The 16,674-nt window shown below is 40.3% G+C and overlaps 1 pseudogene; it reads left to right on the plus strand.

Moving 5' to 3' along the window:
- The window catches only part of LOC112315701 (mesoderm-specific transcript homolog protein pseudogene), a 34,207-nt pseudogene extending 21,964 nt beyond the window's left edge, over positions 1–12,243 (plus strand).
- The last annotated feature ends 4,431 nt before the right edge of the window (positions 12,244–16,674 follow it).

Genomic DNA, 16,674 nt, shown 5'->3' on the forward strand with positions numbered 1-16,674 from the left:
ATCAACTAACATTTATCAGGTGCCTAACAGAACACAAGGTTCCATACAGCACAGAGTGGCTGTATCATTGGCCAAATAAGGGAGAAACTCATCATGAGGATTCTCATCATCAGTAACCCTTAATATCAGATGTCATGACTCGCCAACCTGGAAGTACAGAATCTGCAAGATGAGGTCCGGGAATCGTTATTTTTAAGAACCTCCCAGGGAGGCCCAGGTACCTGTTTAAGTTTGAGGACTGCTGCAATGCTCTGAGAGGCACCTTCACCAACAGAGCTGTCAGGGATCATGGTGAGTGGCTCGCCTACACCCATCTTCATCCATCCTCATTCTTATTTATTCATTCCACAAATATTTCATTGAAAGCTGGCTCCAAGCCAGGTGCTGTGCCTTGTGCTTGATGCCCTGGCCAACACATCGATGAGCAAAAAGAACACAGTCCACGTTCCCAGAGACTCAGCATCATATGCTGTGACCTCACTGGTCTTGGCCAGATGACAGAAGGCCTGAAGTTCTGCAGAAGGAAAGTCAGATTCTTCGTGGCGGGAGCATGGGGACTATAGAAATAGGGGGAAACCCATACAATTGCTCCCTTCTGCCTTTCTTGCTTTTTGCCTTACGCCACAAATGTTTATGGAGGCAACACTTTAGAATGTATAGATAGGATGCTCTGGATCCAAGTGCCATACACAGACCAGTTCTGTCCATGACATGGGGCCTCCTATTGTGAAGAGGGAGGTATGTGCAGCGTGAAATCAGGGCCCGGACACAGTCAGAGCTGATGAGCTAATGGAAAAGGTCCCCCTTCTCACAATGCTCACATTCTGGTGCAAAGAGGCAACTTAACCAAGTCAAAAATGAAGACAAAATAAGTTTGGATAGTGATACTGCCATGAAAGGCCAGCAAAATTTCAGGTGTAGCCTGAAACTGGTGACAATGGATCTTGAAAAGCCAGCGAAATTGTAAGGTAGACTCTTCCTTCCCATCAATTCGAAAATACTACCTAAATCTCATTCCCTAGCCTTCCCTGGGACAGGGCATTAGGTGTAAGGCTTTATGATTCTGCCTCTCTCCTGCCTTGAGATTTGCTGGTGGCTGTCAGGCAGCAGTGGCCTTGTGAGCGAGCCCCCCAGACCTTCTCAAGCCTCCATACACCCTGGTCACTGGTTCTGTCATCCTGTCTGAGTTGTGCTAGTGTATAAGGTTAGGCTCCTTAAGTTTCTGTTTCTTCACTGTCTCTGGTTTGCCTGGATACCTGTGTCTAGGGCAGCCACTGGTTCATTTACTACTACTTGGGGCGAGATGAGGCAGTTCAGTGAAGCCTGATTGTGAAGGTACATGACTTTCCTGTATGACTCACATGATCCTCAGCAGCGGCTTGGGCTGGGATGCAGGGCTTCTGTCCCATGTTATAGTACTTCTGTGGGAAGGGAAGGGAGAGCACATTTTTTCCTGATTTTTCCCAGGGCATTCAAGTGAACCCCTGTGGTGTGTGTTTGCTGGCTTATTTAGGATACTCTTTCCTTATTCCAAGTATACTTTAAGATATCTAACAAACATTTGTAAAATACAAATTAGAAAAAGTTGAGAAAGGAGGAAGACAAATAAGAGTAGAGACAACATGCTACAGATATGAGGCCAATTCAAAATGCAGACTGTAAAATCTTTTACTTGTTTATGGGTCAATAACAACTTTGCTTCTCTCACAAGCAACATCAAGGACAGGGCTGTCCTTGCCTGCCATGGGGCTAATGTCAGTCTCCACCACTGACAGATTCATGAGGGGCAGAAGTGCGTTAGATCCCAACCTCAACATACTGGGTGAGGGTCCTCTTCAAACACATGTCCCCCCAGGAGACAATGGAGACAAGGCAGGCAGGGATTCCTGGGACAAGGCTTCCAGCAGTAGCAGGGCTGAAGCAGAGAAAAGATTGTGTGCTTTGGGCTGAGGTGCATTTCAGTTTTATTCACACTGGTCTGCATATCAGCTGTGTGATGTCAAGCAGGTTTCTTAACCTTTCTGAGCCTTGGTTTCTGCATCATAGAATGGGGCAAATAAAGCTTACCTTGTGAGGACTGAATGATCTATGTAGACTCAAACTGTACTCTGTGAGTGTGGCTGTTAGCATAGTCACCACCAAGGTGAGCATGCTCATTGACAATTGGCTAATAGTTATTGAAAACTTACTTTCTAAATAGCTATGCTGTTTTATTTATCTCCACCACAACCCTGGAAAGAAGGCACTATCACTCTTGTTTTAAAGAAAGGAATATAGATTCAGAGAAGTTAAAAAATTTGCTCCGTGTACTGGGCCTCCATCTACCTTGCTTTTAAGAGGTTAAAAATAAAAAGTGCTTCAGCACTGGCTGGGTGGCTCAGTTGGTTGGAGCATCATCATTCCATATATCAAAAGGTTGCAGGGTTGATCCATGATCAGGGCACACGCCTGGGTTGTGGGTTTGGTTCCCTGGTCATGTGCATGAGGAAGACAACCAGTCGATGCTTCTCACATTGATGTTTCTGTCTCTGTCTCTCCCTTCCTCTCTCTCTAAAATCTGTAAACATATCCTCTGGCGAGGATTTTTTTTAAGTGCTTCAAAAAGGAACTTCAATCCCGCTCAGGGAATACTATAGTAATATTCACTGCAAAAATAATAGGTAACTCTTACTGGACACCTTTTTGTGTTAGGCATGTGCATTTTCCATGAGTTATCCTACTTGATCTTTAAAATTCTTTAGAATAGATATTATCATTAAGTTGGTTTTAATCAGCGACTGCACTGAAGCTTAGAGAGGTTACCTTAGCAAGTTGAGGATCCAGAATTCCCAAGACAAGAAAAGGGGACTTTGTTCATTTGTTTATTCAACAACTAGCCATTGAATAGCTGCCATGTCCCAGGCACTGCACGGGGCCCTGAGGATTCCATGACGTACAAGACAGACAGAGTGCTGCCCTCATGGAGCCTGGGAATCTTGTGGGGTAAACAGATAGTCACATCCAGCAGGATGGGGCTTGGGCCTTGATCTCTCATCTCTTATTCTGGGTTTCTTCTCCTACACTATGTTAAAGGGAGCTACAAGTTAGTGCCCAGCCTGCTGGGCCGTTCTAATTTTTCTAAAAGCCAGATGGAATTTTGCCAGGGCCAATGGCCTCATTTTCTGGACTGGTGTTTTTATTTGTTTTTGCCATAGAACTCTTCCTCTAAATGGAGTCTTCCATATGAGCCCAACTTCTGAACAAAGCTGGAACTTTCAGGTTGAAGGTGGGGGATGGTCTCCCCTCTCATCCCCAATGCCACTGGGCACATCACCAGGCTGAAGAGAACCCACTTTGAAACTACTGGTCTAGATCATCATACTTGGAGGCTTAAGATCAGAAACACACATAGAGACATTTCTGTTCCAGGAAATGGTTCAGTCACGAGAAGTTTTGTTCTTTTGATTCTCTTTCTCCCTTTGGTTTACCGTCTTTTACGTTATTATTGCTCCCTAGTATCTTTATATGAAGGTTGACAGAGAAGGTCAATGTTATTAGTTAATAGCTAGAAAAAGCTTATTTGGGAGAAGGCTGGAAATGGAAAGCAGACATGGGGATTTTTTGTTGATTTAGTTTATCTGGGCTCTGCCAACTCAGTAACCAAAGAGAACCAGGAACTGTTGTGTGGTTGAGGGTATTTTCCCCCCATTTGAGCCTTTTTGTTGTTGCTATTCTGTTATTTTCCCTATTTGTTTTTAGTGCTTTTAGCTTTATGTCCCCTTGTTTTAAGATCTTGTTACTTGAAAACCACAGAACTAAAAGGAGAAAGACCTTATTCCTCTCCTTGCTCTATAAGCATTAGCTGTTATCCATGTCACTGCGTGCACATTGTCACATAAATACATGTATGCACATATACAGATGAGAGAGAGAGAGGAGAGTAGGGGAGGAAAAAACTTGTCCTCTACCCTCCTGGTTTTGGGAGGCCTGCAACTTAAACTGACAAAAGGCGGATCAGTAACAGAGAAGACAGATTTTTATTCATGTAAGTATGTACATGGGGGTTCACAGAAATATGTGACTCAAAGGGGTGGTTAGAATATGGGGTTTATCTACTATCTTAATAGGGGAAGGTAAGAGAAAGTAGGGCACTTACAGAAAACATATGACTTCTTAATAGGGAAAGGGGAGGGGAACAAAGGACACTTATAGAAAAATAAATGACTTTTTGAAAAGATAAATGGGCTCTTAGTAGAATAGATGGGAGATACAATAGTCCCTTTTTGACACTGTCTGTTTGGGTATGGAGATAAGAGTTAGTCTTCCCTGTTTGCTCTGGGAATGGGATTTATGGCCATTGAGTTCTTTTGGGAGACTTTGCTTTTAGGCAGATAAGGGATTTCAGGAACTCAAATGGCTTCAGTTCAAAAATAATTTTTGTGTTAGAGCAGTGTATTCTGGATCCCCTTATGGCATGTGTACTTCCATGACCCATGCCCATGTTCCAGAGTTAACAATTGGTGGGGGGATCTGCACATGATGACACCATTTTCAGATGTTTTTTCTTGTTTAGGGAGTCGAGCCCACTCTGAGCAGAGGTCATTGATCTCCATAAGTATGGGAGTCACATGCCTCCATGTGCAGGGGGGAGCTGAAAAATACATACTTCTCCCATTTGTATCACCTTCTTCTGTTTGTTGCATAAAGACTTCTTGATTACTTGCTAGAGGGCAGACTTGGTGCTAACAACTTGGGAATATAAGAATGAACAAAATCCCCATTTTTAAGGAGCTCACAGAATAGTGTGGGGAGGATAGTCATAAAACCCATAATTTAATACTGTGTGATAAATACTGGGATACAGAAGGACCCACAGTGCTATGGGAATGAATGGAGATAATTCTCAGTTCTACTAGGGCAGGGTAGAGCATGAGAGAAGACTTCACAGGAGAGATGGCTTTTAAAATGAGTTTAGAAGGATGGGTGGAAGATAACCCAGGGGCACAGGGATGTTGCAGGCAGAGGGAATGTGTACAAAGGCAGGGCAGCAGGCAACCCTATGGTGTGTTTGGGGATTGCTAGTGATGCCACGATTAGAACATAGGAATGTTTCTGGGGTTGGGGGTTAAGGGGAATGCAGATGACGAACCTAGAGGGCTATCTTGGGCAGGCTAGGAAGGGCCCCAGAGCACCCTAGCAAGAGAGTGAGGCCAAGTTAGAGGGAGAGAGCACTGTAGGCAAGGGGCCCAACAGCAGAAATGGAAATAGGATTGTGAGAACAGATTAAGTTTAATCCTGTGAACAGTCTACATCTGCATAGGGGCACTTTCACTGTTCACCTGGCTTCCTCAAGGGGAAAGCTAAAAGTTAAATGGCCTCCAACAGCAAGTCGGAAAAAGTTGAACATGCTCTGAAATATCTTTTTGGCTTCTAGCTTTGATTATTGTTACAAAATATGCATAGCCAGGAAGGAATTATACACATGTATTTCCCAGTGGCTATTGCTAAACTAAAGGGAAAAGAACATTTGCATTTCTTAAAGAATTGATTGAGATTCGAAGGCCGCACTGGAAAGTCAATTGTAAAAATGCACAGCTTGAAAGACTGCTTTTTGGCATGAAGAGTACAGACCAGATTGACTCTAACTGTGACACAGTTATTAATTAGTAAGTGTTCATAATGAGCCATTATAAGGCCTTTTTGGTCCTTGGGAGAAGAGACATGGAAGAGGAGATGTCTGTGGTTCTAACAGAAATTACTGTATAACTTCAATGTGTGTTTAAAAAGAATCAAATAGGAAGAAGCATTTTGTGAGGTGAAACTTGTCACACAGATTAAAACTAAATACAATGGGGGAAAACTTGGGAAAAATACATAAGTGTTTTTTACTCCAAAGCATTTGCAGACTACAAACCAGCCTTAATACTAAAGAAGTTCTGGTACCAGTTTCAATGTATGTGTATGTGGTAGTTTCCCCACACCAAAAAACAGTTCTCAGACACCAGCAGGGGGTCTAAGAATTCAGCTGAATTCTGACACTCTCTACCCAGAGATAGAATCAGATTGTACAGTTAAAGGGCTCATTCCCACAAGACAGCCTTCCACTTCAGAGGCCTGGCACAAGCCCAGGCTGTTACCTGTACTTCTGACCAGCTGGCTATATATAAATCAGAGATCCTTATGATTCTCTCTTTGGGCTTGATTAATTTGCTAGAATGGCTCAGAGAACTCAGGAAAACCCATTTACTCACTAGATTACTGATTTATTACAAAGGATATTACAGGATATAAATCAATAGCCAGTTGAAGAAATATATAGGGCAGGGTCCCAAACAAAGGAGCTTCTGTCCTCATGGAGCTTGGGACCTGTCAAAGTGGCTCTTGGAAAAAGGGCTGATGAATTATTTGTCCTTTTTTGGGGTTTCTATTGAAGCTTCATTACATAGTCATGATTGACTAAGTCATTGGCCATTGGTGATAGAGTCAATGTCAAGTCCATCCCCAGAAATCAGGGGGTGGGACTGAAAGTTCCAATCCTCTAAATATGGTGCTGGTTCTTATTGACAATCAGCCCCTACCCTTAGGTCAGGGCCAAATGTCCCTCCTTAACATAACAAAAGACACCATTGTTGCTTTCATCACTTAGGGATTTCTAAAGGGTTTCTTCAGAGCTGTAAAATGAAAATAAATGTTATTTCTTATGATTAATCACAATGTCACAAATACTGATAAGGAAATTAATGAGCTCACATTGATTTTGATTTAATAAGCATCATGTTAAGTAAATACCAAATGTTTTCTCAAAGCAATATTACTGGAAATTAACTGGCATGGAATAGATGGACCCCTATTTCCTGTGGAATCATAGAGCTCAATCAGTGGCCTGATCCTGAATCCACAATGACTGGACAGGACAATTAGACAAGAATTGGCTAAAGCCATGTTACTAATAGCAGAGGTGAAATATAAAACCATAGCTAATTCTCCTCACTTCATGCCTCCAAGCAAATGGTTCCAAGCTTTATTGCTGCAAGGATTTCTAGATATGTCTTGTAAACTGGGCCGTGACTCTGAGAGGAAGGATTGGTGCCTAATATCTGTGCTCGCTTTTGTATTTGGCATTTATGTCTAACTATTTAGGAATCTTCATAATGTTGGCTCAGTTCTTGCCAACTAATATTTAGCTGCCTTTCTGAAGATGTGAGGTTAAAAATAAAAACAAAGTCATTGTTAAGGAAAGCTGCTTACACTGAGTAGACTACCTGATGTTTGTAACCATTACACTGGTGCCCCTTTCAGACACAGCAAGAAAAACACTGTCTTCTAGAACACTCCCTGAACAGCACCACCAGAGTGAATTCCCATCTTGTGCAGCCACACGGCACTAATAACCTGGGAAATTGTTCAGACTGTGGCTATGGTCCTTTTATATCCCCCCTTTCTCCCCCAGAAGCAACCTGCCTATCTTTGGAGGGCCCTCAGGGACTGGAGCATTTTTGCTTGCCCTAAACTGCCTTTTCTCTGCCTCCAATGCAGGGATAAATTAGGACCTGAGAGCCACTGGGAAATGAACACATATAAATGAGATCATGCAATGTTTGTTTTTCTCTGGCTTACTTTGCTCAGTATCATGCCCTCAGGGTCTATCCACATTGTCACAAGTGGCAGGATTTCATTATTTTTTTATGACTGAATAATATTCCATTATTTATATATATGTGATAAATATCCAGGGGTGGGCAAAAGCATGTTTACAGTCATAAGTACATGAAACACAGAGTTTATTCTTGCACTGTTATTTATTAATTATTGTATTTTTCCATATGAACAACTGTAAACCTCCTTTTGCCCACCCCTGTATATGAGGTATATGATATATATTTTATTCATTCATCCATTAATGGACACTTACATTGTTTCCATGTCTTGGTTATTGTAAATAGGGCTGTTCTGAGTATGGGGGCGCATAGACCTTTTCAAGTCAACATTTGCATTTTCTTTGCATAAACCTCCAGAAGTGGAATTGCTGAATCATATGGTAGTTCCACTTTTAAGTTTTTAAGAAACTGCCATACTATTTTCCATCATGGCTGCACCAACTTACCTTCCCACCAATAATGCACAAGGGTTTCCTCTTCTCCACATCCCCCATGACACTTACTATCTCTTATTTTTTTATAATAGCCATTCTGACACATGTGAGATCATACTCATTGTGGTTTTGATTTCTATTTCCCTGATGATCAGTGATATTGAGCACCTTTTTATGTACCTGTTGTTTATCTGTAGGTCTTCTTTGGAAAGATGCCTATTCAGATTCTCTGCCCATCTTTTAATCATATATTTTTCCCTTATTTTGCTATTGAGTTGTATGAGTTCTTTATATATTTTTGGATATTAACTCATCAGATATATGATTTGCAAATGTTTTCTCTCATTTGGTAGATTGCTTTTTTATTTTGTTGATAGTTTGCTGTGCAGAAGGTTTTTAGTTTGATGTTAGTTTATTGCCCTTTGCTTTTGGTATCATGCATGGGACATCTTATTTGGTCCTTTTGTTCTACAGTGTTGAACAGAAGTGGGAAGAGTGGGTATTCTTGATTTGCTGGTGAGCTTGTGAACTCTTTTCATTTTCCCAACTGTATGTACCCTAGGAGACCTTTTTTACTTTCTGTTCCTATGTTTGGGTTGGTGCTTTCAACTATTGCTTTTGATGACTAATGTTCCTACTTCAGACATAATAGATAGTCTACTGCATAATTCTGGAATTTCTACTAATATTACAGAACTGAGCTCAAAGATATATGGAACTTTTTTGATTTCCCAAAGCACAGTTAGAGACTCCTGTCTCTATGTCCCCTCACGGTTCTTCACGTCTGTTTGCTTTATAGCAGTAATCATATTGATTGTAGTTATTTATCTTTCTGTCTCTTCCACTAGACTGTGTCCTTGAGGGACTGTGCTTTACTCATATTTGCATTTCCAGAACTGTGCTTGGAGCCTCCCTAATGCCCGTTGATGAATATATGAGAAACAAAAGTCAAAATTTAACAGCTCAACATTTTCACCTTTCTATTTATATTGGAAATTTGTTCCTTCTCTTTCCGATACCCCTGTGTGTGAGAGTGCATGCCCACCTGTACCCCTGAGGATGTTTCCTTTTATATCTCCCACTATTATCTTTACATTGGTCTCTGTATTGTAAATTTCTGAATTTCTTGGAAGAAAGAGTTCTGTGTAGAAGAAAACATAGATTTATTTTAGATAGTAACAAGGTGAAGGATTGCATAGGATTTTAACCTGAATTCCTTTTTAGCCTCCCCAAATCACTGCTTAAATCACGTTCTTTCCTACCTGAGAATTATAAGCAGGGTAGAACTCAACTTTGAAGGACTGAAAGGCTATATAATTTTGTTATTTCTTATTAAGAAAAAGAATACAAAATTAAAAATACAAAGTTAGGTACAGAATTTATTCCAAGAAATCACAGCAAAGTGCAGATTTAATTAAAAATTTCTCAATCCTCACCCGAGGTATGTTTTTATTATTGATTTGAGAGAGAGAGAGAAAAACATCGATCAGCTGCCTTCTGTACATGCCCTCACCAGGGATTGAGCCTGCAACTGTTTTGGTGTGTGGGATGACACTTCAACCAACTGAGTCACCTGGCCATGGCGCAAAGTGCAGATTTTAAAAGAGCTGATAAAAAAACAAACATCACAACATTAAATCGCTATAGATATTTCCCCTACGCTTTTGGCTATAAATTCTTTACTATCCCTGTGACAATAATTTTATAAAATTTTATATAGCATAAATGGAAGAAAAATTCCGTCTTTTCTTTGTCATGGTTGATTATGATGTGCTGTTGTTATTACTGATAGTTTAGAAATGTTTTTTCAGCTTCACTTGTTATTGTCATATCATGTGAATTTTTAGAAGTGTTGACAAATACAGGAAGCTTCTGTTAATTTTCTTTCTATGAGCTACTACAAATGTGCTTGTTCTTTGTAATACAGCTTTACACTCTGCACCATAAATCCAGAGATTTCATGTATTCTTTTAAGAAAGTTGGATATGCTTGAGATAGGGGAACTGTTCAGAGCATGGGCATTGGTGTTAATGACACTCTGATCTTCTCAACTCTTGGTTATTAAACTATGTTCAGATGGAGATTAGATGACTGAAGTGCTTTCAAGCCAGGTTTTTAAAAATTACATAAACTTTTTACTTTAGAATAGTTTGATTTACAGTGTCAAGCCACTTTTCACATGTTTTCTCATTTAGTCTTCTTAATACTGTGAGATGAGCATCTTAATATTTAAAGGGATATAAGGATCTTACCTAAAGTGATGGCACCTGTCAATTATGGGCCCCGTGCTGAAGAGACAACATCAGTGTTAACAGCTTTTATACAACAAACATTACTAGGAGGCAGTAGCAATTGCTATAAGATCATTATGTAAATAACTAAAAGCAAGTATTTTCAAATGATGGTTGTCCTGTAATTTAGTTGTACTTTTGATGTACTTATGCTGCCATCTTAACCAGAAGTCCTAATTCAGTAAGCAGATATATGGTCAAACACCAGTTGGGCTATTGTTGTAAAAATATTTTCTCTCATTCAAGTCAATACTTTGAGTGAAGCAGATTAATATGAGTGGGCCTCATCCAGTTAGTTGAAGGCATTAAGGAAAAAGAAAAGACTGGGATCCCCACACAGTCTTTGGACTAAACTCTTCCCTGGGTCTCTAGTCTGCTACCCTACACTGCAGGTTTTTAACTTGCAGCCTCCACAATCACGTTCTCCACTTTCTTAAAATCAATCAACCAATCTTCCTCTCCCTCCTCCTACTTTCTCCTTTCTATTACTTCCGTTTCTCTGTGAAACCCTGACTAATACAAATAAATTAAGTATTGATTTGTGGGGATATTGTAAGTTATGTAAGGGCAACAAATTTGGCTGGAGCCTTGTCTCTCTTTGGCTTATCTCTCTTCTCCTTTTTACCCTTATTTTGATTTTCAGGTTTTCAGGGAACAGACACCTATACACCTTTGCTTAGTATTTGCTCTCTATGTTATGGGTAAGCAATAAAAGTAACCATTTGCAAAGTACGTTCCTACACATTATTTAATACTTATACCAATCCTGTGGGGTATTAAAAATATCTGTTTCAGAGATGAAAGAATAACATTAAAAATAATACTGGACCTCTGGCTTTAGGCAGAGCATGAGTAACGAGTTTCCCTAAACATGGAGTCTCATATTCCAGGTCTTACCTGATTCAGGATGAGGGACTGGTGGGTGCAGGTGGGCTATTGGCAGTGCTCCTGCTTGTGGCCTTGTCTATACATCCCTCCAACTCCCTTACCATATTTTCCTAGCTCTTCACTCAGGGAAGTTGTCAGGCAAATTTTTCACCTGCAAGGGACAGCGCATCTTCTACCAAGACTCTGTGGGTGTATTTGGAAGTCAGGAGATAGTCATGCTTTCACATGGCTTTCCAATATCCAGCTATGATTGATACAAGATTTGGAAAGGTCTGATGTCGAGGCTTCCTCGAGTGATTGCCCTCCATTTCTTAGGCTTTGGATTTAACAACAAACCAAGAGCACATCACTACTTCATATTTGAGAACACCAGCATTGTGGAGGCACTTTTGAGGAATCTGGGGCTTCAGAACCACAGGGTCAACCTTTTGTCTCGTGATTATGGAAACATCATTACACAGAAGCTGTTCTATAGGTTCAGGCAGAATCAATTTGGTCAGCTTGCCATAAAGAGTCTCTGTGTGTGAAATAGAGATATATTTCCTAGCACGCACCATCTTCTTCTCCAAAAGGTTATCAAAGGTGGAGGCATGCTGTCACCCACCCTCACTCGATTGATGAACTTCTTTTGAGGTCTCACCTCAGTGTGGGATGTTCACCTGACCCTCTGAGAGTGAGCTGTGGGACATGTGGGCAGGGATATGCAACAATGATGGGAACTTAGTTATCAACAGTTCCTTATAGTACATCAGTCAATGGAAGAAGTTTAGAAGACACTGGGTGGGAGCTCTTGCCTCTGTAACTATTCCCATTCATTTTATCTATGGGCCTTTGGATTCAGTGAATCTCTATCCAGAGTTTTTGGAGCTGTACAGGAAAACACTGCCACAGTCCACAGTGTTGTTTCTGGGTGACCACAAGAGCCACTACCCACAGCTAGAGGATCCCATGGGCTTCCTGAATGCATGTATGGGCTTCATCTACTCCTTCTGAAGTGGAGAGAGTAGCTTCCCTGTATTACCTCCCCTACTGCCTTATCTATTGTGTATTCCACTTAGAAAGAAATGCCCAAAAGAGGTTCTGGCCACCAAACACACTTCTGTCACAAAGATCCACCTGACTCACATTGGTGAACAGCATATAGTAAAAAGCCAGTAGAAGCTTCAGTTAAGGGTAACCCAACAGTCCACCTCCCTCCCATTCCTTTGACATCTGATCAAGTGCATGGACTTGCCTTTGCCTTTGTGTTATGAAGACATTCTGATGAGTACTACTACTCATGGTTGCAGAAAGACAGACAATCTTTTGCATAAAAGTCTTTTAACATTTCTATGGATTTTTCTGAAAAATATAGCAGTACTAATTTCTGGCCCCAATTGGAATCTTACAGTAAACAATGAGGAGATGATGCCTGCTTTCCTCTCCTTGATGGCTTTAAGGCCACATGCTTTTATAAGTTTCCTGTAGAGCAGATCTTCAAGGGAGAGCGAGTCTTCTTTGTCATAACTTTGGATTTCGTTTCATCAGCTGTGTCTAATTATAAACATTTTGTTAAGTAGATTTTGGTTTAAATAATTAAGTATTCTAAGTGTATTTTAAGATTATGATTACTTACATGTATTACATGTATTTTAGAAGGGTACTAAACCAGCAGACACTTACTCTGGCAGAGTAGTGAAACTTATTAAACATATTTAACTTTTGAATAAATTAAAGTAAGTCAAACTATATACAAAATTTTCTAAAAATTACAGGACATTAAAGACCAATAGCATCTATACCAGAGATTACTGTTATTAGCTGGAGAGACTAACTCTAACAGCAAATAACAGTCTGACTGCTCATACTTCGAACCATGTCCCTCCTGAGCTAAAGTGGAGGGGAGGGGAGCGTTGTACAGTCTAAGTTATTATGCTGATCACTTAACTTCTCATTGGTTGTCCCAGAGAGGCTTCCTCATGTAGCCCTGCAATTCCTGCACTTTATAGACAGGAAAGTTCCAGAAACTTTAAGGACAAACTCTAAAAAGCCTGTGAGCAAATGGTGCTGAGTCCTTTTTTTTTTAAGCCATAGTTTCATTGATTTAGTTAAAACAAGATTATTAATGATTGTTTTAAATTGTGGATTTAAAAAAATTTTTTTCTTTCCCATTTCCCCCCCTTTATTCCCCTCCCACCCACATTACCCCCACCACCTTTAGTTCATGCCCATGGGTCGTACATATAAGTTCTTTGACTTCTACATTTCCCATACTATTTTTAACCTCCCCCTGTCTATTTTCTACCTACCATTTATGCTACTTATTCTCTGTACTTTTTCTCCCCCTCCTCCTCCCACTCCCACTCCCCTACTGATAACCCTCCATGTGATCTCCATTTCTGTGACTCTGTTCCTGTTCTAGTTGTTTGCTTAATTTTTGTTTTTATTTTTTCGGTTGTTAATAGCTGTGAGTTTGTTGTCATTTTACTGTTCATATTTTTGATCTTCTTTTTCTTAGACAAGTCCCTTTAACATTTCATATAATAAGGGCTTGGTGATAATGATCTCCTTTAACTTGACCTTATCTGGGAAGCATTTTATCTGCCCTTCTGTTTTAAATGATAGCTTTGCTGGGTAGAGCAATCTTGGATGTAGGTCCTTGCCTTTCATGACTTCAAATATTTATTTCCAGCTCCTTCTTGCCTGCAAGATTTCTTTTGAGAAATCAGCTGATAGTCTAATAGGAACTCCTTTTTAGGTAACTGTCTCCTTTTCTCTTGCTGCTTTTAAGATTCTCTCCTTATCTTTAATCTTGGCTAATGTAATTATGATGTGCCTTGGTGTGTTCCTCCTTGGGTTCAACTTCTTTGGGACTCTCTGAGCTTGCTGGACTTCCTAGAAGTCTGTTTCCTTTGCCAGATTAGGGAAGTTCTCCATTATTTTTTGAAGTAAGTTTTCAGTTTCTTGCTCTTCCTCTTTTCCTTCTGGCACCCCTATGATTCAGATATTGGAACATTTAAAGTTGTCCTGGAGGTTCCTAAGCTCTCCTCATTTTTTTGAATTCTTTTTTCTTCATTCTGTTCTGGTTAAATGTTTCTTTCTTCCATCTGCTCCAAACTGTTGATTTGGGTCCTGGTAACCTTCCCTTCACTGTTGGTTCCCTGTAGATTTTTCTTTATTTTACGTAATGCAACCTTCCTTGCTGCCTGGGTCTTTTTTATGCTGTTGAAGTACCCAGTGAGTTCCTGGAGCATCCTGATAACCAGTGTTTTGAGCTATGTATCTGATAGGTTGGCTATCTCTACATCGCTTAGTTGTATTTTTCTGGAGCTTTGAACTGTTCTTTCTTTTGTGCCATTTTTTTTTGTCTCAACATGCCTGAAATTCTGTTTTTTATATTAGCAATTTCAAGTAAAACAACTGAAATGGAATAAGTGTTTATTTTCTTTAATAAAAATAAGTCTTGACCAAAAAAAACCACCCTCTCCCCTGAGTATTTGTTGAATTTGTCTGGGTTAAGTATATCACAGAAGTAATCTCATGTAAACCTCACAGTGACCCTTGGTGTGGGTGCTCTTACTACTTCTCATTTACAGATGAGCACACTGGGAAGTGCATCCAGCTAGTGGCTAGGTTAGAACTTGTACTCCAACCAGCTGATTCCAAAAGAACCTGTGTTTTATTTTCTCCCACACAGAGGTGCCTTTTTCATCCCCCCATCTCCACCCTGGTGAACAAGACACACCCAGAGCCCTTTTGTGGCATGGGTCTCTGTGCTAGTGTCATATTTCTGGAACTTGGCTAAAAGTCTGGTATTCAATTAGGACAGAGATCAAATGACTCCAGGCTGCAAAACTAGCGCCTTGCCCCTCCTGAGTTAAGGATTCTCATTTACAGCTATTAATATTGAAAGAGATGAGATACATCATTTTATCAGTCATCAATTATTCCCTGCCTTCATTGGAAAACTGCAGTACAATTCTGGGCACAAGGAACCTGAGAAAGTAAGGAGATAAAGCAGATGATCAGAGGATTTAGGAGCCATAGTGCTTTCGCTCTTTTTCTTCTTCCTCATTTAATAGGTGAGGACACTGGCACAGGAGGGTTAAGTCACCTGCTGAAGGTACGTTAGACTGGAGCAGCTAAAATTTTTTAAAATTATTTTATTGTTGTTCAAGTACAGTTGTGTGCATTTAGCACCCCTCTTCTCCCCCACCCCAGCCGTCTCCACCTCCCTCCCCTGATTCCACCTCCACCCTTGGTTTTGTTCATGTGTCCTTTATAGTTGTTCCTGAAAACCCTTCCCCCCTTCCCTTCCATTATTCCCTCCTACCTCCCCTCTAGTTATTGTCAGATTGTTCTTAATTTCAATGTCTGTGGTTATATTTTGCTTGCCTGTTTGTTTTGTTGATTAGGTTCCACTTAAAGGTGAGATCATATGGTATTTGTCCCTCACCACCTGGCTTATTTCACTTAGCATAATGTTCTCCAGTTCCATCCATGCTGTCACAAAGGGTAGGAGTTCCTTTTTTCTTTCTGCTGCATAGTATTCCACCATGTAGATGTACCATAGTTTTTTGATCCATTCATTTACTGATGGGCACTTAGGTTGCTTCCAGCACTTGGCTATTGTAAATAATGCTGCTAAGAACATTGGGGTGCATAGGTTCTTATGGACTGGTGTTTCAGGGTTCTTAGGGTATAATCCCAGCAGTGGAATTGCAAAGTAAAAGGTAGTTCCATTTTTAGTTTTCTGAGGAAATTCCATACTGTTTCCCACAGTGGCTGCACCAGTTTGCATTCCCACCAACAATGCACTAGGGTTCCCTTTTCTCTACATCCTCTCCAACACTTGTTGTTTGCTGATTTGTTAATGATGGCCATTCTGACTGGTGTGAAATTATATTGAACTGTGGTTTTAATTTGCATGTCTCTGATGGCTAGTGAAGCAGAGCATCTTTTCATATGTCTCTGGACCCTCTGCTTGGAGAAGTGTCTGTTCAAGTCCTTTGCTCATTTTTTAACTGGGTTGTTTGTCTTCCTGGAGTGGAGTCATGTGGGTTCTTTATATATTTTTGAGATCAAACCCTTGTCCGAAGTATCATTGGCAAATATGTTTTCCCATAAAGTTGGTTCTCTTTTCACTTTAATGCTGTTTTTTTTAGCCATGCAGAAGCTTTTTAATTTGATGAGGTCCCATTTGTTTATTCTTTCCTTTATGTCCCTTGCTCTAGGGGACACATCAGTGAAAATATTGCTGCATGGAATGTCTGAGACTTTCCTGCTGATGTCTTCCTCTAGGACTTTTATTGTGTCACCACTTATATTTAAGTCTTTTATCCACCTTGCATTTATTTTTGTTTATGGTATAAGTTGGTGATTTTCACTTTTTGCATGTAGCTGTCCAGCTCTCCCTACACCATTTATTGAAGAGGCTATTTTTAC

This window comes from Desmodus rotundus, chromosome 8 (assembly GCF_022682495.2).
Source record: "Desmodus rotundus isolate HL8 chromosome 8, HLdesRot8A.1, whole genome shotgun sequence".
Taxonomy (NCBI): Eukaryota; Metazoa; Chordata; class Mammalia; order Chiroptera; family Phyllostomidae; genus Desmodus; species Desmodus rotundus.